This window comes from Primulina eburnea, chromosome 17 (genome assembly GCF_022965805.1).
Source record: "Primulina eburnea isolate SZY01 chromosome 17, ASM2296580v1, whole genome shotgun sequence".
In the NCBI taxonomy this organism is placed as follows: Eukaryota; Viridiplantae; Streptophyta; class Magnoliopsida; order Lamiales; family Gesneriaceae; genus Primulina; species Primulina eburnea.
Window position 1 is genome coordinate 26,157,156 of NC_133117.1, and position 13,033 is coordinate 26,170,188.

Sequence of the window (13,033 nt, forward strand, 5' to 3'; positions counted from 1 at the left end):
CGATAATACGATACACGGTCCTTATAGCCCGAGGCAAAATTTTCTTGGAGGGGGCTTCCTCCATGGGGTTGAAACTCCTCAAGCATATGCTTCTTCCTGCTGAGGAGGCACATTTGAAGAACTCCCGCCCCACCCCAAAACTTTTTGAGGGATCTCACCGGATCCTTTTAGTAAGTTTACTCTCTTCTTTTTTTTCTACTAACTCCTTCTGAACAGGGTGTTCAAATGCTAGTATCGGTCTTTGAAGAGGTAGCAGCGATGGCTACCAAAGAAGGCAGTCGAGCTCGGGTCACTCAAGAGCTTCACGAGCAACTCCAAGGTGAGCTATCTCGGGTTCGATTAGTTCACGAAGAAACAGTTGCCAGCCTTCAAGCTACTTTAGATAAGGCCAACCAGCAACTGGAAATAACTCAAGCGAATCTAGCTAAGGCCCAAAATGATGCTGACGAGGGCCTTGTCCAGGAGGAAACCCTACGGGAGACTTTTTTTTTCTTAGAATCAAGGAATTGTTGTTTGACCAATGAAGTGGAGAGACAAATGTCCCGGGCAAGTGCTGCTGAGGAAGCCCTGGCTGCTTCCAGATATGCCCAGGACAAGTGGCAAGCCTCCTTTCTCCAATATTCGGAGTTCAAGAAGACCGTTGAAGATCGGGCCTACTCCTTCTTCCAGACTGGATTTGACAAGCGCCGAGATCAATTTCAAGAAGTCGGGCTCCTTCCGGAATATAGGGAAGATTTTCCCATTTTGTTCGGGCTATAAAATCCCTTCCCAAGGATGTCGAAAAGGAGTAGGTCACAAAATAAGAGGACCATCCGGGCTCCAACCCAATAGATTTAGAGTAGGATTGTAATTCTTTCTTTCCTTGATTTATTGTAACCTCTGCCTTTGGACTTTTATAAAAGAAATATATTTTCCTTTTAACTGATTTCTTTTTATTTAAACACTTTGTGTAATGTTAAATCTTCAAAAATATTTCTAGGTGTTGAAAAATAACGGGGATTTGTAAGAAGTAATCGGGGACTTCTGTATTTGAATCAGGTTGCGGATCCCTTTAATAAATGGTCGGGGTACGGAGCCCCAAGCCAGGGTAAAGATCCATGTGCTTAATATATCACCAAGGTGCGGGGCCCTGAGCTAGGGAACGGATCATGAGACTTTGGAATGGTCGAGGTACGGAGCCTCGAGCCTTGGTACGGAGACCTGGGCTTAATGGATCTCAAGGTACAGAGCCCTGGGCCAGGGTACGGGTCCCTAGTCATAAAAATGATCGAGATACGGAGCTTCGAGCCAGGGTACGGATTCCTAGAATTAATGGATAACTAGGGTACAGATCCCTGGGCCAGGTAGGGATCCCTGGATTTTGTAATGATCAAGATGCGGAGCCGCGAGCCAGGCTACTGAGCCTTGGGCTTAATGAATCACCAGGTTACGGATCCTGAGACTTTGGAATGGTCGAGGTGCGGAGCCCCGAACCAGGGTATGGATCCCTAGACTTAATAGACTAGCCGGGGTCTTATACCTCACGGGTTTAAATATAATATTTCACACACTTTTTAGGGAGAAAAGAGATTTATTATCATTTCAAATAATAGATACATTTCAAGCATAATACTTCTTCAAGTGAAAAATATTCCATGGTCGCTTAAGAGAGCGTCCCCAAGCATCTTCCAGATAAAATGTTCCTGAGCTAACCTCCTGTGTAATCTTGAAGGACCCCTTCCATCGTGCTTCAAGCTTTCCCACTTCTCCAGCTGGATTGAATTTTTTCGCCACCAAATCTCCTGCTTGAAAATCTCAGATCCAGACTCGCTTATTGTACTATTTCATAATACGACCCCAATAAGCTTACATACAAATTTTTGTCTGATCTCTCTTCTCCTCCACCAGATTGAGCTCCATTTCCCGGCTTTGATCATTATATTCCAAGTAAGATTCTACTTGAGCAGAAGATTGTCCGATTTCCACATGTAGGACTGCTTCAGAAGCATATACCAAATTAAAAGGTGTTTCTTGAGTGGGTGCTCGGGGTGTTGTCCTGTATGCCCAAAGAACACTAGGTATCTCCTCCACCAAGTCCTTTCCTTTACCCCACAGCTGGGTTTTCAAGCCCTGCACAATAATTCTGTTTATCACATCGGTCAGTCCATTTGTTGGAGGGTAAGCAACAAAGGTGAAAGACTGAATGATTACCATTTCTTGGCACCAGGACGTTATCTCCTTTCCTTGAATCAGCCTTCCATTATCTGAAATTAATATCCTGGGAACCCCAAACCAGCACACAATGTTTTTCCACAGAAACTTCAACACCTCCTTCTCAGTGATCTTAGCCTAGGTCAAGACGAAATATGGGTAATTGTAGATAGACTTACAAAATCTGCACACTTCCTACCCGTCCGTATGAACTACAAGCTGGACAAGTTAGCTACACTGTATATGGACAATATTGTACGACTGCATGGAGTACCAGTGAGCATCCTATCTGATAGAGACCCAAGGGTTTTCTCACGTTTTTGGAAGAGCTTCCAAGGGGACATGGGAACGAAAGTTACTCTTAGCACGGCCTATCACCCTCAAACCGATGGCCAAACCGAGAGAACAATTCAAACCCTAGAAGACATGCTGCGAGCATGCGCCCTAGAATTCAGTAGCAATTGGAGCAATCATCTACCATTGATCGAGTTTGCTTATAATAACAGCTATCACAGCAGTATTGGAATGGCTCCATATGAAGCTCTGTATGGAAGGAAATGTCGGTCACCCTTATATTGGGATGAAGTGGGAGAAAAAGCAATAGTAGGACCCGAGCTCGTTCAGATAACCGTAGACAAGGTTACAGTGGTCCGAGAGAAACTCAAGGCAGCTCAAGACAGACAAAAGAGCTGGGCCGACCTGAAAAGAAGACCAGTTGAATTCAACGTTGGCGATAAGGCCTGCGTAAAAGTCTTGCCTATGAAAGGAGTTGTTCGATTCAGTAAAGCTGGGAAGCTGAACCCTCGCTATGTAGGACCCTTTGAAATTTTGGAAAAAGTGGGCACACTAGCATACAGATTGGCGCTGCCGCCAAACATGTCTTGTAGTATCTCGATGCCTAATTTGAGTTAATTATTGGATTAATTATATTTCGGTGGGATCGGAAGGACCGAACAGGGTTCGGATCGTCCGATCATGGTTCGGATCGTCCGAGACAGGTGGCTGGACACGTGGAAGACATGCAGGGTTCGGATCGTCCGATCAGGGTTCGGATCGTCCGAGACAGGTGGCTGGACACGTGGAAGACATGCAGGGTTCGGATCGTCCGATCAGGGTTCGGAAGGTCCGAAGTGTACCGGATCGGATCTTCCGAAGTGGATCGGATCTACCGATCGTTGTCTATAAATAGAGGCGTGAGGCTTCACTTTTTACTCGCCAATTCCGAGTGTTCCAGAGCGTTTTATTCGTTTCTGATGGTTTTCTAGTCTTTTCCCGAGGTTCAGGCACTAGCGGGGAGCTACTGGTTTTGTAGCGGAGCTGTGCTCTAGTTGGGAGCTAGCGGCATCAGTGGGCTGACTACGGACGCAGGCTTGATTCTAGGGCTGATTGCTAGGATCTACTGGTTTGAGGTACGAAAGTACTATCCGAGATAGCAGGATTGAGTATGCTTTACTATGTGTTGCATGTTTATATGTTGCATTATTATCTGTCATATGATGCATGGTTTATTATGCGGCATTTGCATAATCATGTTGGGCCTGATTATCTTTGAGATAGCCTGTTGAGAGGGTGCTCAGCCCTCGTTTGTTGTGGATGGTTGGACCCCGTTGGCTGACGGTGGTCAGGTCACCGGTATATCCACAGGTTTATTTTGGTATGGGAGCCACCTCCTGGTGCGACGGCGCAGAGTGCTACATACCTTGACGTCATTTACCTGAGCAGTATTTCGTTATACCCAGATCCTGGTATCCAGTACATTTTGCATACATGCATGTCATAGTCTTGTATACTCATGCTTTCGGTGTGAGCGTTTTATGCTCACGTCCTCGGTTTATCTCTGTTTTGGACACCCTATTCGATGGGGCAGGTCTCAGGTTGGACGGTCCAGGAGGGAGTGGACAGGGAGCTGGCTGAGGTTGACCTGTAGTTGTTGGTATTTGTTCTTGGAATTTAGTTCGATCTGGTTGTTTAAGTATTTTGTACTTACAGATTCGATTGGGTTGTATTACTGTTTTTCCGCTGTTTACCTGATTCAGTTTAAATGTTAATTTTGCATGCTTAAGATCTGATTAGTAGGTGTTTCTGGAACGGGTCACTACATTTATGGTATCAGAGCATGCATTAAGATTTTGGGATTTGGAACTGTTCTTTTGGGTTTAATCTCTGGTAACTTTTGTAGCTAGAGATGTCTGGTTTTGACGACGATGCTAGTAGTCATGGCAGCATTGGACGCTGGGGAGACCGCGACGATCGGGAGCGTCGCCGAGAGCATCGAGAACGTCGTAAACACCGTCGTGATGAGCCTCGGAGTTTTAGTATGCATCGGTTCTTGCAGATGGGGCCGAAACCTCTTTCGGGCGGTGAGACTCCGGATGTTGCGGAGAACTGGCTTGAGAGGATGGAGAGCTGCTTCAAGACTTTTCAGTGCTCGGCGGAGCAGCAGATTGATACCCTTGATTTCTTGCTGGAGGGTGGTGCGCGTAAGTGGTGGAGGTCTACCTCTGCACCGATAGTTCAGCGACAGGGTCGAGTTCTTTGGGCCGATTTCCGAGCCGCTTTCATGCTGCTTTACTTTCCGCCAGCTCTTCTGCAGACCAAGGCGATTGAGTTGATCAATCTGAAGCAGGGAAGTTTGTCTGTTGATGAGTATCAGCAGAAGTTCTTTGAGTTGCTTCCGTATGTTCCACATGTCAGTGACAATGCTAGGGCCAAGTATAACCATTTTCTTCAGGGCCTCAATCAGGAGATTTATGATCGGGTTGTTGTCTGTGATGATCCGACATCGTATGAGGGCCTTGTGAACCGTTGTCGCCAGGCTGAGGGCAGTTTGCTGAGAGGTCGAGCCATGCAGTCTGCTCGTCCTACTAGTTCTTTGGGTCCCCGCGCCCAAGCATTTAAGAAGGCTGGATCTACTTCTTCTTCCTCTGGATCTGGAGGAGTTCACCATTTTGGGAAGAAGAAGGGCCCGTGTCAGCATTGCGGGAAGGATCATCCGACGGAGCGTTGTCGCAAGGTTTCGGGCGCTTGTTTCAAGTGCGGTGAGATGGGCCACATGAAGAGAGATTGTCCACAGACGGGCGGAGGATCAGGATCTGGTTCTCAGGCTTCAGTTCATCAGAGACCATAGCAGGGACAGTCTACTCAGGGTTCTAACCTTCGACCGCGTACTCAAGGGCAGGTCTTTGCTCTTAACCAGGATCAGGCTGCTGAGGAGAACGTGAGAGTTATCGCAGGTGTTTTTTTTATTATGTGGATTACCTGCTTACGTTCTCATTGATACTGGTGCATCACATTCATTCATATCTGCGAGATTTGCTAAGCGTCATGCGTTACCTTTCACTTCTTTGGACGTTGTGGTATCTGTTTCCACACCGATGGGTCATTCGGTGCTAGCTAAACGTCTAGTTTTGGGTTGTCCTCTAGAGTTTGAGGGTAATGTTTTAACTGCTAATTTGATGATTCTTGCGATGGAGGATTTTGATTGCATTCTGGGAATAGATGTGCTGACTGTGTTTAGAGCTACTGTGGACTGTTATCAGAAGTTTGTGCAGTTTCGTCCAGTTGAGGGCGACAGTTGGTTTTTCTATGGAGAGGGAGCGCGACCCCCGATGCCTGTGGTTTCTGCTCTGAAAGCCTGTCGTGCTTTAGAGTCGGGCGGGGAAGGCTACCTTATCTATGCTATTGATTCGTCCGCAGATAGTATCGGTATCAGTGACATTCCAGTGGTTTGCAATTTTCCGGATGTTTTTCCCGAGGAGATTCCTGGTTTTCCTCCCGTTCGGGAAGTGGATTTCGGCATTGATTTAGTGCCAGGCACGGCACCAATCTCTAGAGCTCCTTATCGTTTAGCTCCATCGGAGATGCAAGAATTGAAACAGCAGTTGCAGGATCTTCTTGACAAGGGGTATATTCGACCCAGTGTGTCCCCGTGGGGAGCACCAGTTCTTTTTGTCAAAAAGAAGGATGGTTCTATGCGGCTCTGCATAGATTATCGGCAGTTGAATCGTGCTACGATAAAGAATAAGTATCCGTTGCCACGGATTGATGATTTATTTGATCAACTGCAAGGTACCTCTGTGTATTCCAAGATTGATTTAAGGTCAGGTTATCATCAGCTTCGGGTTCATCAGGGAGATATATCGAAGACTGCATTCAGGACCCGGTATGGGCATTATGAGTTTCTGGTTATGCCTTTTGGGGTGACGAATGCACCAGCAGTTTTTATGGATCTGATGAATCGGGTATTTCGGGATTTCTTGGATAAGTTTGTTGTGGTGTTTATAGATGATATCTTAATCTATTCGCATGATCAGCAAGAACACGTACAACACTTAAGGATTATTTTACAGACACTTCGCGAGAATCAGCTTTATGCGAAGTTGAGTAAATGTGAGTTTTGGATTGACAGGGTTGTATTCCTTGGTCATGTCATTTCTAGCAAGGGAGTTTCAGTTGACCCGAGCAAGGTGGAAGCGGTATTGAACTGGTCGCGTCCGACGACAGTAGCCGAGATCCGCAGTTTTCTGGGATTGGTCGGATATTATCGCCGTTTCATTGTCAACTTCTCTCAGATTGCTAAGCCACTCACTCAGCTCACTCGGAAAGATGTTTCATTTGAGTGGACATCAGAGTGCGAAGAGAGTTTCTTGGAACTTCGCAGACGTTTGACATCTGCGCCTGTTTTGGCTTTACCGTCTGGATCTGGTGGTTTCAGTGTTTACACCGATGCCTCTTTACAGGGACTAGGGTGTGTTCTGATGCAGAATGAGCATGTGATTGCTTATGCGTCGAGACAGTTGAAGCCTCATGAGGAAAACTATCCTGTTCATGATCTGGAATTAGCAGCGATCGTTTTTGCTTTGAAAATCTGGCGCCATTATCTGTATGGTGAGCGATTTGAGATTTTCACTGATCATAAGAGTTTGAAGTATCTGTTCACTCAGGCTGAGTTGAACATGCGTCAGCGTCGTTGGATGGATATACTCAAGGATTATGATTGTGAGATCAAGTATCATCCAGGATCTGCGAATCTCACGGTCGATGCTCTTAGTCGCAAGGTGAGATTGTCTGCTCTTCAGACTTGTGCTGTATCTGGGATTATTCAGGATTTCTGTTCGATGGGATTCAATTGTAAGCATCGGAAGGGAACAGAGAGTATCCGTGTAGCTACTATTTTGTCTGAGCCAGTTTTGTATTCTCGGATTAGAGATGCTCAGATGTCTGATTCTAAGGTTCAGAAATTAGCTCGGTTGGCTGATGGAGATAATACTTCTGGATTCCACTATCAGTCCGAGGGTCTTTTGTGCTTATCTGATCGTGTTGTTGTACCGGAAGATGACACTTTGAGGGAGGAGATTTTGTCCCAGGCTCATCGTAGCAAGTTGAGTGTTCATCCGGGGAGCAACAAGATGTATAAGGATTTGAGGACTCGATTTTGGTGGAAAGGTATGAAACGTAATGTTTATCAGTATGTCTCCAAGTGCTTAGTCTGTCAGCAGGTGAAGGCTGAGTATCGACGACCTGGAGGTTTGTTGCAGAATCTTCCTATTCCGGAGTGGAAGTGGGAGCATATCACGATGGACTTCGTGACTCACTTGCCTATGTCTGTGGGGAATAGAGATGCTATCTGGGTGGTAGTGGATCGGCTTACTAAGTCTGCCCATTTTCTTCCGTATAACAGAGATTTCACTTTCGATCGGATGGCACGGTTGTACATTCAGGAGATTGTACGGTTTCATGGTGTGCCCGTGAGTATCGTTAGTGACAGAGATCCTCGATTTACATCTAGATTTTGGGGCAGCTTTCAGCAAGCTTTGGGCACTACCTTGAGTTTGAGTACTGCATATCACCCAGAGACTGACGATCAGTCAGAGAGGACTATTCGTACTCTTGAGGATATGTTGAGATCTTGTGTGATGGATTTCGGGCCAGCTTGGCAGGATCATCTGCCACTGATAGAGTTTGCACACAACAACAGTTTTCATAGGAGTATTGGTATGTCTCCGTTTGAAGCATTGTATGGTCGACGTTGTCGTACTCCTCTGTTCTGGGAGGAAGTCGGAGAACGACAGGTCGAGGGTCCAGAATTTATTCAGCAGGCCATGGACAAAGTTCTTGTGATCAAACAACGGATTAAGACTGCTCAGGATCGACAAGCGAGTTATGCGGACACCAAGCGCAGACCTCTTCATTTTGATGCAGGCGAGAAAGTGTTTCTCAAGGTATCACCTTTTCGGAGGATTCTGAGATTTGGACTCAAGGGTAAGCTATCTCCGAGATTCATTGGTCCTTTTGAGATCTTAGAATGTGTGGGAGATTTGGCCTACAGATTAGCTTTGCCACCGTATCTGTCTAGTGTTCACAATGTGTTTCATGTGTCCTTGTTGAGACGATACGTAGCGGATGAGTCTCATGTTTTGCATCCGACAGAAGTTCAGCTGAATCCGGATTTGTCTTTTGTGGAAAGACCGGTTTCGATCTTAGACCGGAAGGATAAGGTACTGCGGAATAAGACTATTCCTCTTGTCTTAGTGCAGTGGCAGCGCCGAGGTACTGAAGAAGCTACTTGGGAACTAGAGAGTCGCATGCGGTCAGAGCATCCAGAGTTGTTCTAGTTGTAGTATTTTCAGTTATGATTGTAATTTCAGTTGTACTTTCAGTTGTAATTCATTCTTAAGTTGAATGTATTGTTGTTCAGAATTGTCATTCTTCAGACACGATTTCGCGGACGAAATCCTTTTTAGGGGGGGAGAATGTAGTATCCCGATGCCTAATTTGAGTTAATTATTGGATTAATTATATTTCGGTGGTATCGGAAGGACCGAACAGGGTTCGGATCGTCCGATCAGGGTTCGGATCGTCCGAGACAGGTGGCTGGACACGTGGAAGACATGCAGGGTTCGGATCGTCCGATCAGGGTTCGGATCGTCCGAGACAGGTGGCTGGACACGTGGAAGACATGCAGGGTTCGGATCGTCCGATCAGGGTTCGGAAGGTCCGAAGTGTACCGGATCGGATCTTCCGAAGTGGATCGGATCTACCGATCGTTGTCTATAAATAGAGGCGCGAGACTTCACTTTTTACTTGCCAATTCCGAGTGTTCCAGAGTGTTTTAGTCGTTTCTGATGGGTTTCTAGTCTTTTCCCGAGGTTCAGGCACTAGCGGGGAGCTACTGGTTTTGTAGCGGAGCTGTGCTCTAGTTGGGAGCTAGCGGCATCAGTGGGCTGACTACGGACGCAGGCTTGATTCTAGGGCTGATTGCTAGGATCTACTGGTTTGAGGTACGAAAGTACTATCCGAGATAGCAGGATTGAGTATGCTTTACTATGTGTTGCATGTTTATATGTTGCATTATTATCTGTCATATGATGCATGGTTTATTATGCGGCATTTGCATAATCATGTTGGGCCTGATTATCTTTGAGATAGCCTGTTGAGAGGGTGCTCAGCCCTCGTTTGTTGTGGATGGTTGGACCCCGTTGGCCGACGGTGGTCAGGTCACCGGTATATCCACAGGTTTATTTTGGTATGGGAGCCACCTCCTGGTGCGACGGCGCAGAGTGCTACATACCTTGACGTCATTTACCTGAGCAGTATTTCGTTATACCCAGATCCTGGTATCCAGTACATTTTGCATACATGCATGTCATAGTCTTGTATACTCATGCTTTCGGTGCTGAGCGTTTTATGCTCACGTCCTCGGTTTATCTCTGTTTTGGACACCCTATTCGATGGGGCAGGTCTCAGGTTGGACGGTCCAGGAGGGAGTGGACAGGGAGCTGGCTGAGGTTGACCTGTAGTTGTTGGTATTTGTTCTTGGAATTTAGTTCGATCTGGTTGTTTAAGTATTTTGTACTTACAGATTCGATTGGGTTGTATTACTGTTTTTCCGCTGTTTACCTGATTCAGTTTAAATATTAATTTTGCATGCTTAAGATCTGATTAGTAGGCGATTCTGGAACGGGTCACTACATGTCTAGAATTCATAATGTTTTCCACGTATCCCAGCTACGGAAATACATCTCAGATCCAAGCCACGTGTTGGAAGTAGAACCGCTCATAGTCGAAAGTAACTTGGGAGAAGATCTGAAGTACGAAGAGGTTCCCATTAGAATCGTGGACACCAAGGACCAAGTACTAAAGAGACGAGTCATTCCATACGTCAAGGTGCAATGGTCTAACCACACTGAAAGAGAAGCCACGTGGGAGTTAGAAGAAAGGATGAGGAACCAATACCCGTATCTCTTCATAGACCAACCCAACCCAAGTTTCGAGGACGAAACTTTCCATAAGGAGGGAGGGATGTAAAATCCAAGATTTCCGATTCTTGATCGTGATAGTATTTGTAATTTTAGATTGGACAATATCATGTCAAACTCAAGAATTGGAATAATATCGTGTATTTTTCTGAATTTGAGATGTACAGAAATACCTGGATAAAGATTTAAGCAAGAAGATAATCCAATCTTGGAACTAAAAATCTTGAGGATTTTATCATGTAATTTTCGAAAATAATATTGGAAGATTTGTTAAGGATTTTCGAAAATAGTAGGGAAAGTCTACGCGATAAATGCAGTCTTGGGAAATATTTAAAAGTTCAACTATCAGGATTCTAGGAAAAATAATCCACATATTATTTGTGGAAAAATACTAATAATTTCGGATTTAAGTAAGCAAATTTATGGGATTTAAGAAATATAATTTTTATTATTTTAGGAAGTCAAAAATCTACCGAATATTGTGAATTAGACACAAAAATCGAAATTTTGCAGACTGGGCAAGGCATAATTTCGAAAATTACCTTGGGATATATACATAAATTTCGAAATTTAGGATAAAGAATAAATGTAGATTTGATCACGATTTAGATGGAGATTTGATTCAATTCAAACGCGATTTGATACACGATCAGGATAGCAGCCAACCCCTATAAATAAGAGGGCTCAGTGTCTCGAAAATCACACCATTTTTACTCTCAAATTTTCGAGAATCCCCCCCTAGTTCCTTAGGATTTTCGAGCACAGCGAAGCGCTGCCGCAGTCCAGCCACCGGAGTTTTCACGTTTTTTCTTCAAGAAGTTTAAGGTAAGTGGGCTTGTTTTAAATGTTGAATTTCGTGTAATGCATGAGTTTCGGTTTTATAAAATTTCGGTCGAGTACAATTCTTTTCTACCCCTTCTGGTTATGATTTGTGCATAAGTTTATGTTGACACTGTGAGGATCCAACTGGATATGGGAGGGAATCCCAACTATGATATGACCCTCATACGGTGGGGATATAACCGATTCGGCCTCGCCCCCTTAGAGGAATAAAAATTAGGGACTGACGTCAGTAAACCATTGAAAGTAGAGGAATCTCAGTGTCAGGTCAAGAAAACGAACGTGGTATGAGTCAAAATATGCATGGTGTGTGTGTGTACGTATTTCGAATTTTATGCATGTTGTTATGTACTCGAACGGCCCCCACTTACTGAGTATTTCCCAAATACTCACCCCTTACAACTTTCCCAGATAAATCCGAAGATAAATCAGAGGAACAAGTTGAGCAAGAAGAGTCGGATCAATTTTGAGGATGTTGAAATTATTTAAATATCGAGAATTATGCTGCAAAGATTTAAGAATTTTAGTAGGTTTATTTTAATTGTAAACGCTTCCGCAATTTATTCAAATTTATTCAGTTGTAAAGACAATGATTATTTTTGCGAATTTATGAAATAAACTGGTTTCGGTTTATACAGTGCTACGAGGCTGGTCGTTTTTTGATTTTGTGATTGAACAGCGACGCCGGTGTCAATCCCGAGTTTCGGAGCGTGACAAAAGCGGGGGAGACCAAATAAACGAAGAAGACCATCTATTGGAGAGTTTGGACGACAACGAAAAAAGAAATGCAGCTTATGCAATGATCTTGGACATTATCAGACGAAATGTACTCATAAAATCACTTGATGTACTAGAAAATATTGTTTTTTGAAAGTGGATGGTTGGATGTTTTTTTTAAATGTAATTGAACATTAATGATTTAGTATGAATGAATCAAAAATATTTTGTACAATTCAATCTATAAAATGTGATCAAATTAATGTTTTGTGGACTATTTATTATATTATAGTATATTATAATCGTGTGAGTATAAAATATAAAAGTGGCGTAAAATAATTCAAAGAACAACTGAGAGGACCGAGTAATATATGATTCTTATAATAGAAAATACGAGCAACTTCACATTTGGGGTCTATTTACTCTATTTTAGTTATTATAATGAACTGATAATGTAAAATATAAAAATAATGTCATAATACAAAGAGCAACTGATAGCGACCGAGTGATATATGAGTGCTCTAACAGAACCACTTGATGTACAAGAAAATATTTTTTTTTGGAAATGGAAGGTTGGATTTTTTTTTTATATGTAATTGAATATTAATGATTTAGTATGAATGAATCGAAGATATTTTGTACTATTCAATGTATAAAATTTGATCAAATTAATGTTTTGTGGACTATTTATTATATTATAGTATATTATAATCGTGTGAGTATAAAATATAAAAGTGACGTAAAATAATTCAAAGAGAGAATGAGTGATATATAATTCTTATAATAGAAAATACGAACAACTTCACATTTGGGATCTATTTACTCTATTTAAGTATAGTATAATGGAGTGATAGTGTAAAATATAAAAATAATGTCATAATACAAAGAGCGATTGAGAGCAACCCGGTGATATATGAGTGCTCTAATAGAACCACTTGATGTACTAGAAAATACTGTTTTTAGCTTATTTCACACTATATTTTATTTTATAATATCTTATCCATAAAAATATATCATAATATATTAAG